This window comes from Lygodium microphyllum, chromosome 28 (genome assembly GCF_053477565.2).
Source record: "Lygodium microphyllum isolate KBCC chromosome 28, Lygodium_microphyllum_v1.1.10, whole genome shotgun sequence".
NCBI lineage: Eukaryota > Viridiplantae > Streptophyta > Polypodiopsida > Schizaeales > Lygodiaceae > Lygodium > Lygodium microphyllum.
The window spans coordinates 6,856,130-6,870,205 of record NC_141162.1 but is presented as its reverse complement, the minus strand read 5'-3'; positions in this window follow the sequence as shown (position 1 = coordinate 6,870,205).

Here is a 14,076-nt window from a genome sequence, read left to right as displayed (position 1 = left end):
AAGAAGAAACTATTAGGAGAAATGAAGGTGCAATAGAAAACCCACAACACCATATTATAATAAAAGAGAAGAAAATGCAAAGGTAAGTATGTAAACCTAAACTAGACTAGGGTGAGGTGTATACTACTAACGCAAGGGGGAAATATCTCTTGAAGGGCGGAAAATTAAGTATATGCTACAATAAACCCCTAGGAGTGTTGATCTGAATAAGTAGAGGGATATAATGGATCATGGTGTGAAGAGTGGCATATTTGAAGCTTTGCAAAAAGCTTCTAGACGAAGTTGATCTCACTTGTTGAAAGTTAATCCCATAGATAATGATAATGCATAGTGCAAACATGGAGGACTAGATTCTTCACAACTATAAATGTACTTTGACTATCAATGTAGATAGTGGAAGAGGATGATTGATTGACTCCAAAGTTTGCATCAAATCTTTGAGCCACACTGTCAAGTTTCAACTAGAGTTGTGAAGGTTGCCCCATACTTGCATTCACAAGTAAAAGTGACTATTGTAGGATGCCTTTTGTTCTCAGCCACAGTATAGGAGTACCAAGAAGGAACCAAAATGCACTAATTGTGGACGCTCTACTATCATAACAACCTTCCTAGTCACAATCACAAAAAAGCACACTTACATGGATTACTAGTGTGTGGATAGAATAGTTTAATATCTTGTGTGCCATTCAAGTAATGAAGGGCCTTGCTCATAGCTTGCTAATGAGTTGAACGTAGGCAATGCATAAATTTTCTCACATGTGATAAAACAAACTAGGCATTTGGGGTACTATGGGAGACATGAAGAAGGCACATTGCCTAAGTAGCTATGGAGCGAAAGGATGCAACCATGCAAGAGTCTTAAGGAACACGGAAATTATCGATTCATTTCATTTGGAGAATATGGCCACATATTTGTGTACATGTATGCCTAAGAAATCATGAGAGAGAGAGAGAGAGAGAGAGAGAGAGAGAGAGAGAGAGAGAGAGAGAGAGAGAGAGAGAGAGAGAGAGAGAGAGAGAGAGAGAGAGAGAGAGAGAGAGAGAGAGAGAGAGAGAGAGAGAGAGAGAGAGAGAGAGAGAGAGAGAGAGAGAGAGAGAGAGAGAGAGAGAGAGAGAGAGAGAGAGAGAGAGAGAGAGAGAGAGAGAGAGAGAGAGACACTCTTTGTGCTCTTGTTATGGTATCATGAACAAGCTCAATCTAGAGGTCGAGGTTTTACCTCACCTTCCCACTAGTCATTATATCTTGTATCACAGGAACAATCATAAAATTTTTTCAAGAGTTCTACCATTGCCAATACCGAGGTGATCTAGGAACTAATATTGGCGCACATACCAACATCATTTAAATATATATACATATAGTCCCATATTCCGATGCTAGTTAAATAAACTAAAATGAAACTCACCACTCTCATCTCATATTGGTGTGCATTTATTTGTCAAGAGTTAAGGTCCATACCTCCTTTTTTGTTTTTCCTCTCTTTTTCTCTCCTTATGTTTCCATGGAGTCTTTGATGCTTGAAAGACCTCTTTTATCCATGGCATCTTTATCCGCACAATCCTTGAGCCAAGATGTAAGCTTCAAATCCCTAAATTTCTGTGTTTCTTCTCCTTCTTCATTATGTTTATTTCTCTTTGTGGTTTGTGAAGAAAAATAGAGAGTATGTAATTAGGGAGAGGGAGAAGGAGAGAGAGAATCATTGAGTATTTGCGCTAACCGATCATGCATCCCTTTATATCAGATCATTTGAGGAGTTCTATGCACATAAACAAGGTATCACACGCCTTTCCATTTGCAAGCTTTTTTTATCCTAGCTCTTTATCATTTATTATAAAAAATCCTACTTTATGCTATTTTTCCACGACCCTGCATTTTTATATACACATATACAATTGGACTACATAATGCTGCATAGTTTCTTATGAGAAAATTTTCATTATATATTTTCTTTTTCACTTCACTCCTTTCCTTGTTTGCATTGGATGCTGTTAAGGGAAAATTTTGTGCAAGTTTAGCTAGGCAAACACCGAGTCTCTAGTTGTGAATGTTCATGAAGAGGAGAGAGAGAGGAATACACTTTTAAATTTGAAAGTAATACCCTTGTATTACACTTGATAGACATGTAAACCCAATAGCCAACAATTATTCAAATCATGAGCAATTGCTCGATATTTTGATTAGTAGCATGTAACTAAACATCTTTAGTTCAACACTCTTCACCAACAAAAATGCATCATAGAATGTTCATCGATACCAAAGGAACATATTTCAAAAATGGTAGCGATGAACTAGCAGTGTGACTTAGTACTATGATCAGATTGATGGGCTTTAGACTATGTGAATCCCACTATCGATCTATTGAGGACATTCACCATACAACAACTAATTATTGACTCAAAATTTAAAGAAATAAAAATTGGAAGAGAGAAGAGAATTGAGAAAAGAAAGCATGACAAAAGATTGGGTACAATCCCTCCCCATGCATAGATGAGCACCTCCCCATGCATGTATTTATGACTTTTTTAAGTTCTTGTGCTAAACATACCATTGAAAGCATCTTTTATGTCTTTTGCTTTTCTTGCTTTCTCTTTTTCTTGCACAATAAATCTACTATAACCTATTCCAATAGCTACATCCAAAAATAATATTTTAGTCTCTTTAGGATTTTAACAATAAACACATGCTAAAAAAAATCTATTGTGCATGTGTATATGCAAAATCCTTGTGTTTGTGTGCGGCTACAAAAATATAATAGTTTCACGTTTTGAATCGTATAATTTTCAATAGTTTCTATGCTATGAAGTGTGTGTTTCCCAAAATATTTCTTTCACATAACTTTGTATAATAATATGCTTAATACCACAACACAAAACACATTGGTATCCTTTTATCTATCTATTGAGTATAATGCGACTAGTGTAAGACATGTGTACTCATGCAACAAGTCATAAAATATGTGTCAAGCAGAAAAAAACCACAAAAAAAGATGATAATCCTATTTTCCTAGTAAATTTTGATAAAATGTAGTGATTATCATAATTTCATAACATTTCTTGGGGGTTGAAAAGTAACTGTCACTAGTTAATTAACAAAGAAAACTGCAAGTGTGGCTAACCACATGCTAGTGCTGTCTCATGTGGCGAATTTGCACTTTCTTATGAATATAAGGTTCCATGGATTTTACACAAAACACTATCTCATGCATTGAATTTGTGTTTGTGGGATATTAATGTGATTGTGTGAGTGGGTAGGCATTTAAGTTGGAGTTAATGCTAACTTTTGAATCCATAGAGATTCTCCCATAGAATGACTTTTGTATTTTACTAGATCCCTATAGTACTAATTTTCAATTGTAGTTGTAGTTTCGTCATGGTCAATAAATACTTTAGATATCAAAATTTTTGTATCTTTTAACCATGGAGAGTAACCTTTTACTGGAATTACTGAAGGAGTTCCCCTAAAAGGTTTCAACAAACTAATGTGAAAAGAATAATGAATTTTGCAAATGAAGAGGAATGCCTAATCTAAATGTAAAATATGAAGCTAAATTGAACTCTAGCTCCTTTTCAATGTTTTGTAGGCTTCTCTTTTCAATAAAAAAACCATAATAGAGCCATCTTCATAAGAAATATAGAATTGATAAAATCATGGTTATATTACCCTAATAGATAGACTATAAACTCAGTTCATTTATGATAACCTTAAATATATTGCAGTACAAAAATTTTTAGAATCTATCATGGTTAGTGGCTAAAGCATTTGTTGCTAGTATACCATTGGTTATAATAATATGGGAATAAGAATTTCTTACCCTAAATGGGTGTTTTGTCAAAATATAAAAGGTCAAATAATCATAATTTGATAGCTAGGCACTAAAGTACCTAAATTCCTAAATTATTTTAAGAACTATCCTCTAAATAGAAAATAGTTTAAAAAATAGTGTGGCAATTCATAGAAATGGACTAGATATGAAGGTATATTTTGACAAAGTCTCTAATTAGCTTTGGTCTCAAGTTGTACCATGTGGAAAATACATATGCAATAATGATGTGAATGGTGGTCATGGCATACTTGTACCTTGGTTTGGGATTGATGGCAGCATCCTAGTGGTGTCATTTAGGGGTTCATTTGGTTTTGTAACACCTCCAACACACACTCATGGTGGGTGGTTGATGAACATCATATAGTGGGACTACTAGACATTGTGCCAAGAGTGCAGCTAATGGGGCTGAGATTACAAGTTTTCTTCCACCACTAAATAATGGGGCTGAGATTACAAGTTTTGTAAGACAAACCCACAAAATAATGGGTTTGTCTTACAAAAGGCTAGTCTTTGTGTTTAGGAGGCTCCATCCACATCTTTCTTTGCAAGTGTTCCTAGTGAATGTCAACATAGATACCAAGATGGTATGCTAGTTAAACGGATATCAAAGTTGGAAAATGAATTTCAAGAAAATATTCATAGGGATAGAGCTCTAAATGCACATATTATTTGTAAGGCCATTGTGTTATGCAATGAGTCACATGTATTATGTGTTAGAACAAAAGAGAGCAAAGCTCCAGGTTTTACTTACTTTGTTCAATTGCAAAGTTCCCTCATTGCACATATAGTGATTTTCAAAAGAGAGAAAACAAACATCAAGTTTATATTCCCTGCAAACATATATACTATTTGTTCTTAAATATTCTAGACTTGGACTCCTTATCGCATGAGTGCATTCATCAAGCTACTCTGAAAAAGGTCGAGTTGCTTCAAGCTTTGGGAGGACAAAGGGTTAATGCACCTACTTAGAGAGACATTCGGTGTAATGGTGATACTTATACGTACTAATGCATTTTTGAGTACATGAGGTTCCAATGCTTTAGACTACTTATAGAGAGACGCATTGGTGCAACCCTAAACCTACTCAAATAGATATACAATGCTATGAAGCTATGTGGCTATGGTTTTTCTCCTTTGTATTTGCTTCATTTTTTGTGTGTAGACATTTTGAAGATCACATCTATAGGCATGCATGTCATTGATACTATGTCATCCTTGCATTAATTTTGACAATCTACCCTTAAATTGCATTCTTGTTCATGAACTTATAATTTTGGATCCTTAAACATAGCCATCTTTAAATGAACTAACCTTTTGTAGCCATTAGGAACTTGTGTATATGTCACTCTAACTATGTAAGTGAATACAATGTTGTGCTAATGGAGAGACCATGGATTTCTAAAAGAGGTGATACTTTGCCACGTAATGCTTAGTTTTTCCTTGTGTTTGGAATGCATGCTCTAAAAAAGTGATTTCTCTCTCTAAGGACTCATGAATGAAACTTGTAGCATCCTCAATAGCACCTGTTTAGTTGGTTCTATCTAACTTATCCTCAGTAGCCAATATATGGAATACATCATTGTTACCATCCATGGCCATTGGTTGTACTTGATGCAAAAGTTGATTCTATAGAGGAAAATATGAACAAAAACCAACTTGTGCTAATGTTGAAATTTCTCCACAATATGATTTATCTTCCTCCAATTTTGATTTAGTAAATTTCTTTCTATGTAAATGATCATCAATACCATAACTCTTGTTACTTTCTTAGTGGACACTTAAATGTATTGGGATACAATTCAATGCCTTGAAATCCATAATAGACCTTGGCTATCCCATCTAGAATATATTCATCATATCCAAATAAAGTTACATGTGCTAGGAATGTCTCATTCAAAACCATGTCATGATGCTCATCATATACTCATAATTAACAAGAGCTAGTATATGTAACCTATATAGAATCTAGAACAATCTAATGACTTATTATTCTTTGTTATTGTCTACATTGAAATCATTGATTTTTTTCTACTCATTATGTTAAGCTACGGATGTGTTTCTTATAATCCTCATATCCATTATTGCTCATTGGGTAAGTTAGGACTAGAATAAGCTGCTAGATATGATGCCAATCCCATGCTATCATTCTTGATCATGTAGCATCCATGCATCCTACCAAAAAATCTATTGTAGTCCATATTTCTAGTTTATCTCATACCAAAGCTGACATTTCAAATATAGATACTTTTTTCTATCTAACATGGAAATATAGAATCCTAAATTTAATCCTAGGTTCATTATCATTTTCATTACCTAATAGGTAAAAAGAAATGTTGCAAGCACTACAAGGAAACACATGTATAGTGACAGCGGTGTCGTATTGCTGCGCATTTGAGGTGTGTAAACCACCCAAAAGTTGTGCATGGGATTTGGTACTTTGTACATATTTAGTTGTTGTGATTACATTTATTTTCAGCGTATGGAAGGGTTGCTTTCAGGTAGGGTCAAGGAGAGAAGACATTACAACTATATAAACAGATGTAAGAGGAGGGCATATCTGTACACAATCAATCTTATTGCTGTGAATAGCAAATACTGCAATGGACTGGGTTTCTTTTTCACTTTTCTTGTCCCTGAAACAAAGGGAAGATCCTTGGAGGAAATTATAGGGGAGAATAGTGATGAGCCAAGGAATCACACAAATTTACAGATTGTAACTGGGAAATAGAGCTACGAAGGCTAAAGAGGGGATTTTTGAAAGGCTAAAGAAGGAGGGAAAAGGAGAGCCGTGCTTTGAGGGGAAAAAGGAGAAGCTTTTGGGCTATTTTGAAAAAGGGGGCTTTTTGGGGACGAAGAAGAGGGCGATGAAGAAAAAACAGCTTCAACGAAGCCTGCAGACAACGATGAAGGAGATGGGAGGACGAGGGTGCTGAAGCAAAGCAAGGTCAAGTCGAAGGAAGGAACGACGCAATGAAGAATCGGACATCAAAGAGGAATGCAAGGTGATGACGAATCATCAAGGAATGACAGACGAAAGGGACGAGTGAAGACAAGGAGGGTGAATAGAACACATTGAAGAAAAAGCTGCGATCGGCATTTTGTAGATGACAACGTAGGAGGATGCACTTCGAAACCACAGCATGGCAGAAGGTGACAATGTCAAAGCTGATGCCGAAGCAGGAGGAGTAGAAGAAGTTTGCGCTCGGGATCATCAGAGGAGACTTCGCAATAGCTGTTGGAAGGAATGTTTTTCATGGAAGAGATGCCGATGAAAGTGCGTGAAAAGAGATTGCTTTCTGGTTTCCTGAGGGCGTAACTGACTGGCAAAACAGCTTGCACTCTTGGATCTACGAGTAGAGAGCCTTTTCAATCTCGAATCCACTAGCGAAAAGGTTTTTTTTTCTGACATTGGAGCCCGAGTTACGCTGAAGTAGACGTATGCTGCAGAAAAAGCGACGCGAATTCGACGGAAGAGAGGAAAGAAACTCAGCCACACAAAACCTTCGCCGTTGGTGACACTTGAAGAGATTCTCAGCAGCACATCTAATCAAAGGAACTAGATATTGGGCAACATCAACAGCATCGACCCAGGCTTCTTTGCAGCGAGCAGCCCCAGAATTCAGGCGCAGAGGATTTGTACTGGCAGTTGCTCTCGGGGATCGTCCTCAATGATGGCCGTCTGGCTTTTTGGGTCAATCGAAATGCATGTGAAGGATGATTCATGCTACCCGCCAGAGCATTATCCATAGTTTGGATTGAGGATCTACGTTATTGGAAGTGGGAACCTATTGCAAATTCATGGTTTTAAGAGGGTGCTTACCTGAAAACTGTATGCTGGTTTGAAGTGCAGGACGACAATTTGAGATGCTTTTCCAGCCAATAAACAATCACAGAACTCTACTTTGTAGCTTTTTCTCTACAACAGAAAAAAAAAGAAATCTGAAAAACTCTTTAGAGCGAAGATGCCCATCAAACAACTTTGTTTGGATCGGCAATATGATGATCCGTCTACCCTGATGGAGCGGAAGTGTTTATTATGGTTCAGCATTCTCATGGACAGGTAGATACATTAGAGAGATGTTTCTATGAATGCTTACTGCTGCTAGAAAAGGGTTAATATTTATACAATGTCAAGTGAATATATACCATCTGCTGGTCGATACAAGGACAAAGGATACATGTATGAGAGATGTAAAAGACAGATCTGAAGGTTACAATCAAGAAGAAATGCAAAGATCTTCTGGATTCTAGAATGGTCCATGCAAGTCAATACATGGCAGCTCTAATAACTCTGCTTCAGACTCGTACTGTATGGATAGTAGAATTGACATACTTTCTACTTGACTTTATGTCAACTGCCATGCTGGTAATCTATGCTCAAAGGCTATTCGGATTTCTTCATCTTAAACCTTGTATTTGTTATTGGCAGAAATAAAACAGAGTTTTGGCATCATTTTCTCATCTTGCTTATTCGCCTGATTGATCTTCTATCCTGAAATTAGTCAAGGTCCTCTGTGGTCGCGACTTTGCTTTCGAAATCCTTCGACATCTTTGGTGAACCTGACGTGAAAGTGTCGCAGAAATTTCAGGATGGGAGATACTTCAGCCTCTATTTCAGCTTCTTCTACAACTCCAGCTGTGTCTACTTCAGCTCCATCAATGACTGCTGCATCAAGTACTTCAACGGAGGATCTAAAACAGATTTTGCAGAATATGTCCATGTATATGCAGCTCCAAAATCAGCAAACACAAATGTATATGCAGCAGCAACAACAATTGCATCAACAACAGTTGTCTCAGCAAAGGCAACTCTATTCGGAGCAGGAGAATGCAAACAGCGCGACTAAGGCTATTGAAGCAGTTGAGAGTGAGAAGAAGCTATTTGACGGGCGTAATGTTTCAGCATATTTGAAGACATATGAGATCAAGATGGGATTTTTTGGAGTTCCTGCTGGACTTATGAGTAAGTACTTCCTTCGTCTTGTCACACCTGCTTTGAGGACAAAAGTGACTGATCTTTTTATTCAAAATACACATTGGCAAGATTTTAAGAAGGCTCTTAAAGAAGAATATTTCCTTGAGGACTTTGGTATGGCTACTCGACGGTCATTCCGAGAGTGGGTCTACATGCCAAACAAAGGTCTTGCTGCTTCGGAGTTGATTCGAGAATTCGAAGAGAGGTATAGTCAGCTTGATGTCATTGAACAAAGAGCATTGGATGTTGAAAAAGTTGAGCTTTTCTTGCAAGCTGCAGATCCTGCTCTTCAAGAAGAATTGGGTGAGCTTCTTGAAGATCGCACGAAGCCTATGGGTCTTAAAACTGATTGGCAGGATGCTCAGGATGCAGTTTCGACTTTGACCAAGAGGAGGATATGGAAGACTCGCCTACAGAATGGTTCCATGACATCTACATCATCATCTGCTCCTATGCCTACTTCTATCCCTGTTATTTCTTCTCCTCCTCAGCCAGTTTCTTGGCCTATGCCAGTGCCTACTGTTTCTACTCCACCTATTCCTCCTGTTCCACGACCGATGCCTACACCTTCTGCTCCAAAACCATCCGCTCCATCAGTGCCTACCTCTCTTGATGACATAATCAAAGGCATCACAGATTTGACACTGGAGTCAGTCAAAGTGGAGTTGGTGGGTAAGTTGAAGGAGTAGTTTGCTTCGACTGTGCCTACTACTTCTTCTAGTGCTCCTACTGCACCTAGGAGTGCTCCTAGTGCACCTAGGAGAGATCGGAGATGTATTTGGTGTGATAGTACGGAGCATCAGCATTGCAGGGATTGTGACTCTTTCCAGGATGCAAGGAGGCAGAATTTGGTATATTGGGGGCAAGATGGTAAGATTTGGTTGACTGAGACAGGAGCTCCACTTGCTACCAACTTTGGTAAAGGTGGAATGAAGAAGTTAGTGGAGGACATGGCTGCGCGTACTTCTTATGTGACGGCTAGAGGTGATGCTTCTGCATATGGAGTACAGATTGAGAAGGGATCGGAGACTCAGTCCGCACTATGGACTTATGCTATGGAGACTGCAAACAAGGGAAAAATTCAGCAAACTGTTTTGACTAGCGCAGGCTCTAGCATCAGATCAGAGACAGGATGGGACTCGCCTGTTGACAGGTATTCTATTTATGCTTATTTGGCTAAATCTCATGGTGCAGATGTATTTGTTGAGGAGAAGCGTAAGAGGGATGAAGAAAATCCAAGTGCAGCTAAGAAGACTAGAGGGGGTGAGTTTGTTACTCCACCTACTGCAGGACCGTCTTCAAGACCAGGGCCAGATCGACAGATGGAGGATGCTCAAAAGAGAGAAAAGAGGCAAGAGCCTAGAGAGAGAAAGCAGCCAGGATTCAGATTGATGTCTGATATTGAGACATCTACAGACATGAAGAAAATCTTTAATGATAAGATACTTGGCAGTGAGGTGACTTTCACTATTTCTGAGATTTTGGGCATCTCAAAAAGAGAGTTTCAGGATCAGTTTCAGGAGGTCCTGAAGAGGAAAAGACATGCATTGGCTACCACTGATACACAGGGAGTTTTGATTGGAGAGTTGGATGAGGATGATGATGAGGTTATGGTTGATAATGCTTCTGTTTTGCCGCAGGTAGAGAAGAGGGTTCAGCCTATGCATTATGCTGAAATTGATGAGCCTGTTTTGATACCGTGTAGTCACTTTTCGCGGAGCCATTGGGCTAGGGCAACTACAGAGACGATGGTAAAGATTGGAGAGAAACAGGTGCCTTATGTTGCATTGGTTGATCATGGTTCAGAGATTAATCTCATTGTTCGTGGAGTTTATGAGAGTAACAGATGGCCTATGGATGTAGAGCATGGGTGGCGTATGAGAGCCGCCAATAACACTGCAGGTGATTTATATGCTGCTTGCCCTAGTGTCAGGGTTTCTATTGGTGATATAGAGGAGGATTTTCATTTCTTTGTGCAGGATTCATGCTCTTATCCTATAATTCTTGGACAGCCATTCATTACAGAGATGCGCATGGAGACAAAGGTCATGGATGATGGGTCTGCTTATGCACGGATTCGCAGTAAAGATGGTATGAGAGCAGTTCAGTTTATGACTGTATGTGTAAACCATGTTAGAAACAAAGATACTCTCAGAGATGCACCCTTACCCACTGTGAGGGATCCGGGTTTTCATTAGGTACCGCCGTTTCGCGAGACGACGGTGGTACAGAGGAGAGGAGATTGGAGTTCTCGCCTCTTGGCAGTAGTGTTTTCTCCTCCGATTATGTTGGTATTTCAGCAAACAGTTCAATGAGTTATCAGAAGACTTCTAGGTTGCCTAGAGCTGCCAGGCAGTATATATGCAGGAAGGAGAAAAATTTGAAAAATGCAGGAATTTTGGAGGATGATGAGCACATAGATGGTATGTATGACAGTGTGATTTGTGCAGATACGATGACAGAGATGGGAGATATGCTGAAAACTGATATGCTGAATTGTCATGGTAATGTATTAGTGCAATCCCTGGACATGTTTTATGAAATTGCAGATTTTATGTCACAGATTGAGTCAGAGGCTGAGGTAACTCAGCAAAGAGTATTGAATGCAGAAGAAATTCAGCAAACAGAGTTTCCAGCTGGTTATGATCAGCTTTTAGAGAGACAGAGGGCTGAAAAATTTCAGTCAACAGAGTTTACTGCTGAAATATTTCAGCATTCAGAGTTTGGGGCTGTTTCTATGCAGTCCATAGAGCAGAGGGCTGAGAATATTCAGCCATTGGAGTGCAGAATTGCTGATTTACAGCAAGGTTTATGTAATGCATAAGAGCATAATGAAGCCAGGGTTGATACGAAATACAAAACTGTGGATAAGAAGGTGAAGCCGGTTGCTGTACCGCTTCCACCTGACAGTGATCAGCAAATAGAAAGGGCTGCTAAACAGCAAATTTTGAGGAATCCGGAGCATATTGGTCATAAATTTTCAGCAGAGACACTTGCTGAATTGAAAATTGGAAATGGTGATTTCTTGTTACCCATGGAGAAGCAATGCTTTCAGGAGATGCTTGAGCGTCATGGAAGGGGATTTGCTTTTTTGCCACATGAGATTGGATGTGTGAATCCGGATGTTGTTGCTCCTATGGTCATCTTTACTATTCCTCATATTCCATGGAATCTCCGACCTATTCCAGTGCCTAAAGCACACTTGCCAAAGCTGATTGATTTATTGAATGAGAAAATCAGGATGGGAATCCTTGAGCCTTCATCTGCACCATACTCAAACAGGTGGTTTATAGTTCCAAAGAAGAATGGTACTCTTCGATTTATTCAGGACATGCAGCCAGTGAACAGAGTTACTATAAGGAATGTTGGTATTGGTCCAGTTGTGGATGAGTTTGCAGAGGCATTTGCTGGACGTGCCATCTATTCTTTGGGTGATTTGTATTCAGGTTATGATCAGTTTCAGCTGGCTTTGGAAAGCAGGGACATAACCACCATGAGAACTCCTATTGGGCTTGTCAGGATGTGTACCTTGCCTCAAGGTGCCACTAATTCTGTTGCACATATGATGAATGCCATGCATAAGGTCCTTCGTGATTACATACCTCAGCTTACTATGCCTTTCTTGGATGATGTGCCCATTAAGGGGTGTGCAGAAGAAGAGAAGAATGAGAGCCTAAATGAGCAGGGATGCAGATACTTTGTGGCTGATCATATTTCAGCATGTGAGAAGATTTTGGCCAGGTTAGAAGAAGTGAACTTGACACTTTCAGGGCAAAAATCTGTTTTTGGAGTGAATGAGGTTGTCATTGTTGGGCATATGTGTGGATATTATGGCAGGAAACCCTCACCTGATAAGGTGAATGCTATAGGCAAGATTGCAGAGTATTGTTCTACCACTTCTGAGATACGGAGATTCATTGGTGCTTGCATGTTTTATATGATTTGGATACCTCATTTTGCACACATTGCAGATTGTTTGTATGAGCTGCTTCGAAAGGGGCAGAAATTTTATTGGGATGAGAGTCACACTAGAGCCATGCGGAAATTGAAGAAGTTATTGCAGAATGCTCCTACTCTCAGGAAAGCGGATTATAATTGTGATAGGCCTATTGTATTGACAGTTGACACTAGTCCAATTGGCATAGGTTGGGCTGTGGGTCAAGATGATGCAGATGGAAATAGGTATGCTATTCGGTTTGGGGCGAAAGTCCTAAACGAGAGACAGAGGAGATATCCGCAAATCAAGAGGGAGTTATTGGGGATTGTGACGGCTCTCAAATGTGACAAGGAGTACTTTATTGGAGCTTCAGTTGTGGTAGAGACAGATTGCTTGCCATTGATTGGTATGATCACGAGTTGCTCTACTCCGGATATAGCTATGTTGAGATGGATTGCATACATCAAGTCATTAAATCCGGAATTTAAACACATAGCAGGGAAGGATAATCCAGTGGCAATATGTTGTCTAGAGCCAGATATGATGATGAGGAGACTCTACTTGCAGAAGAGGATGATGCAGAAATTTCAGCCACTATGGTTGATCATGTTTGTCATGTCTATGATATTGTGGCTTTCACAGAAGAGCTCTATGTTGGAGATTGGTTGCAGATTGGCAGGTACCTTAGTACACTAAGCAAAAGAGATGAATGGACAGATGAAGAGTTCAAGAAGATCAGAAGGAAAGCCTATGGTTATTTTCTCAAGGACGGATTTCTTTGGAAGCATCCGAAGAAAAGAGGCAGATTACCTTTGCGGGTTGTCTGCGATAGAGAGACACAGTTACAGGTGATGAGGGAGTTTCATGAGAGTCCTTGGGCTGGTCATAGAGGAGTATGGGCTACTTATGAGAAAATCAGGGAGAAATATTGGTGGAAAGGCATGTACAGAGATGTTTCTCACTTTGTTGAGACTTGCAGAGACTGCCAGATGTATTCAGTAGTGCGTCATAGAGATGAGCTTCATCCGACCTATCCGCTATGCATTCATTATAAGTGGGTAGTTGATTTGGTTACCATGCCTATGGGTCTATGGGAGATGAGGTACATTGTTTTGGCTAGAGAGGATCTTACCAATCATGTTGAGGGCAGATCTTTGAGAACGAAAACCACTAGTGCAGTGTGTAAGTTCTTATTGGAGGAAATTTTCTGCAGGTATGGTTGTGTGGGTAAGATCACTGCGGATCGTGGTGAATTGGATGCAGATGAAGCTAGGGAGTTTTTCTCTCAGCTAGGAATCAAATTGGCTCTAACCACAGCATACAATCCAGAGGAAAATGGG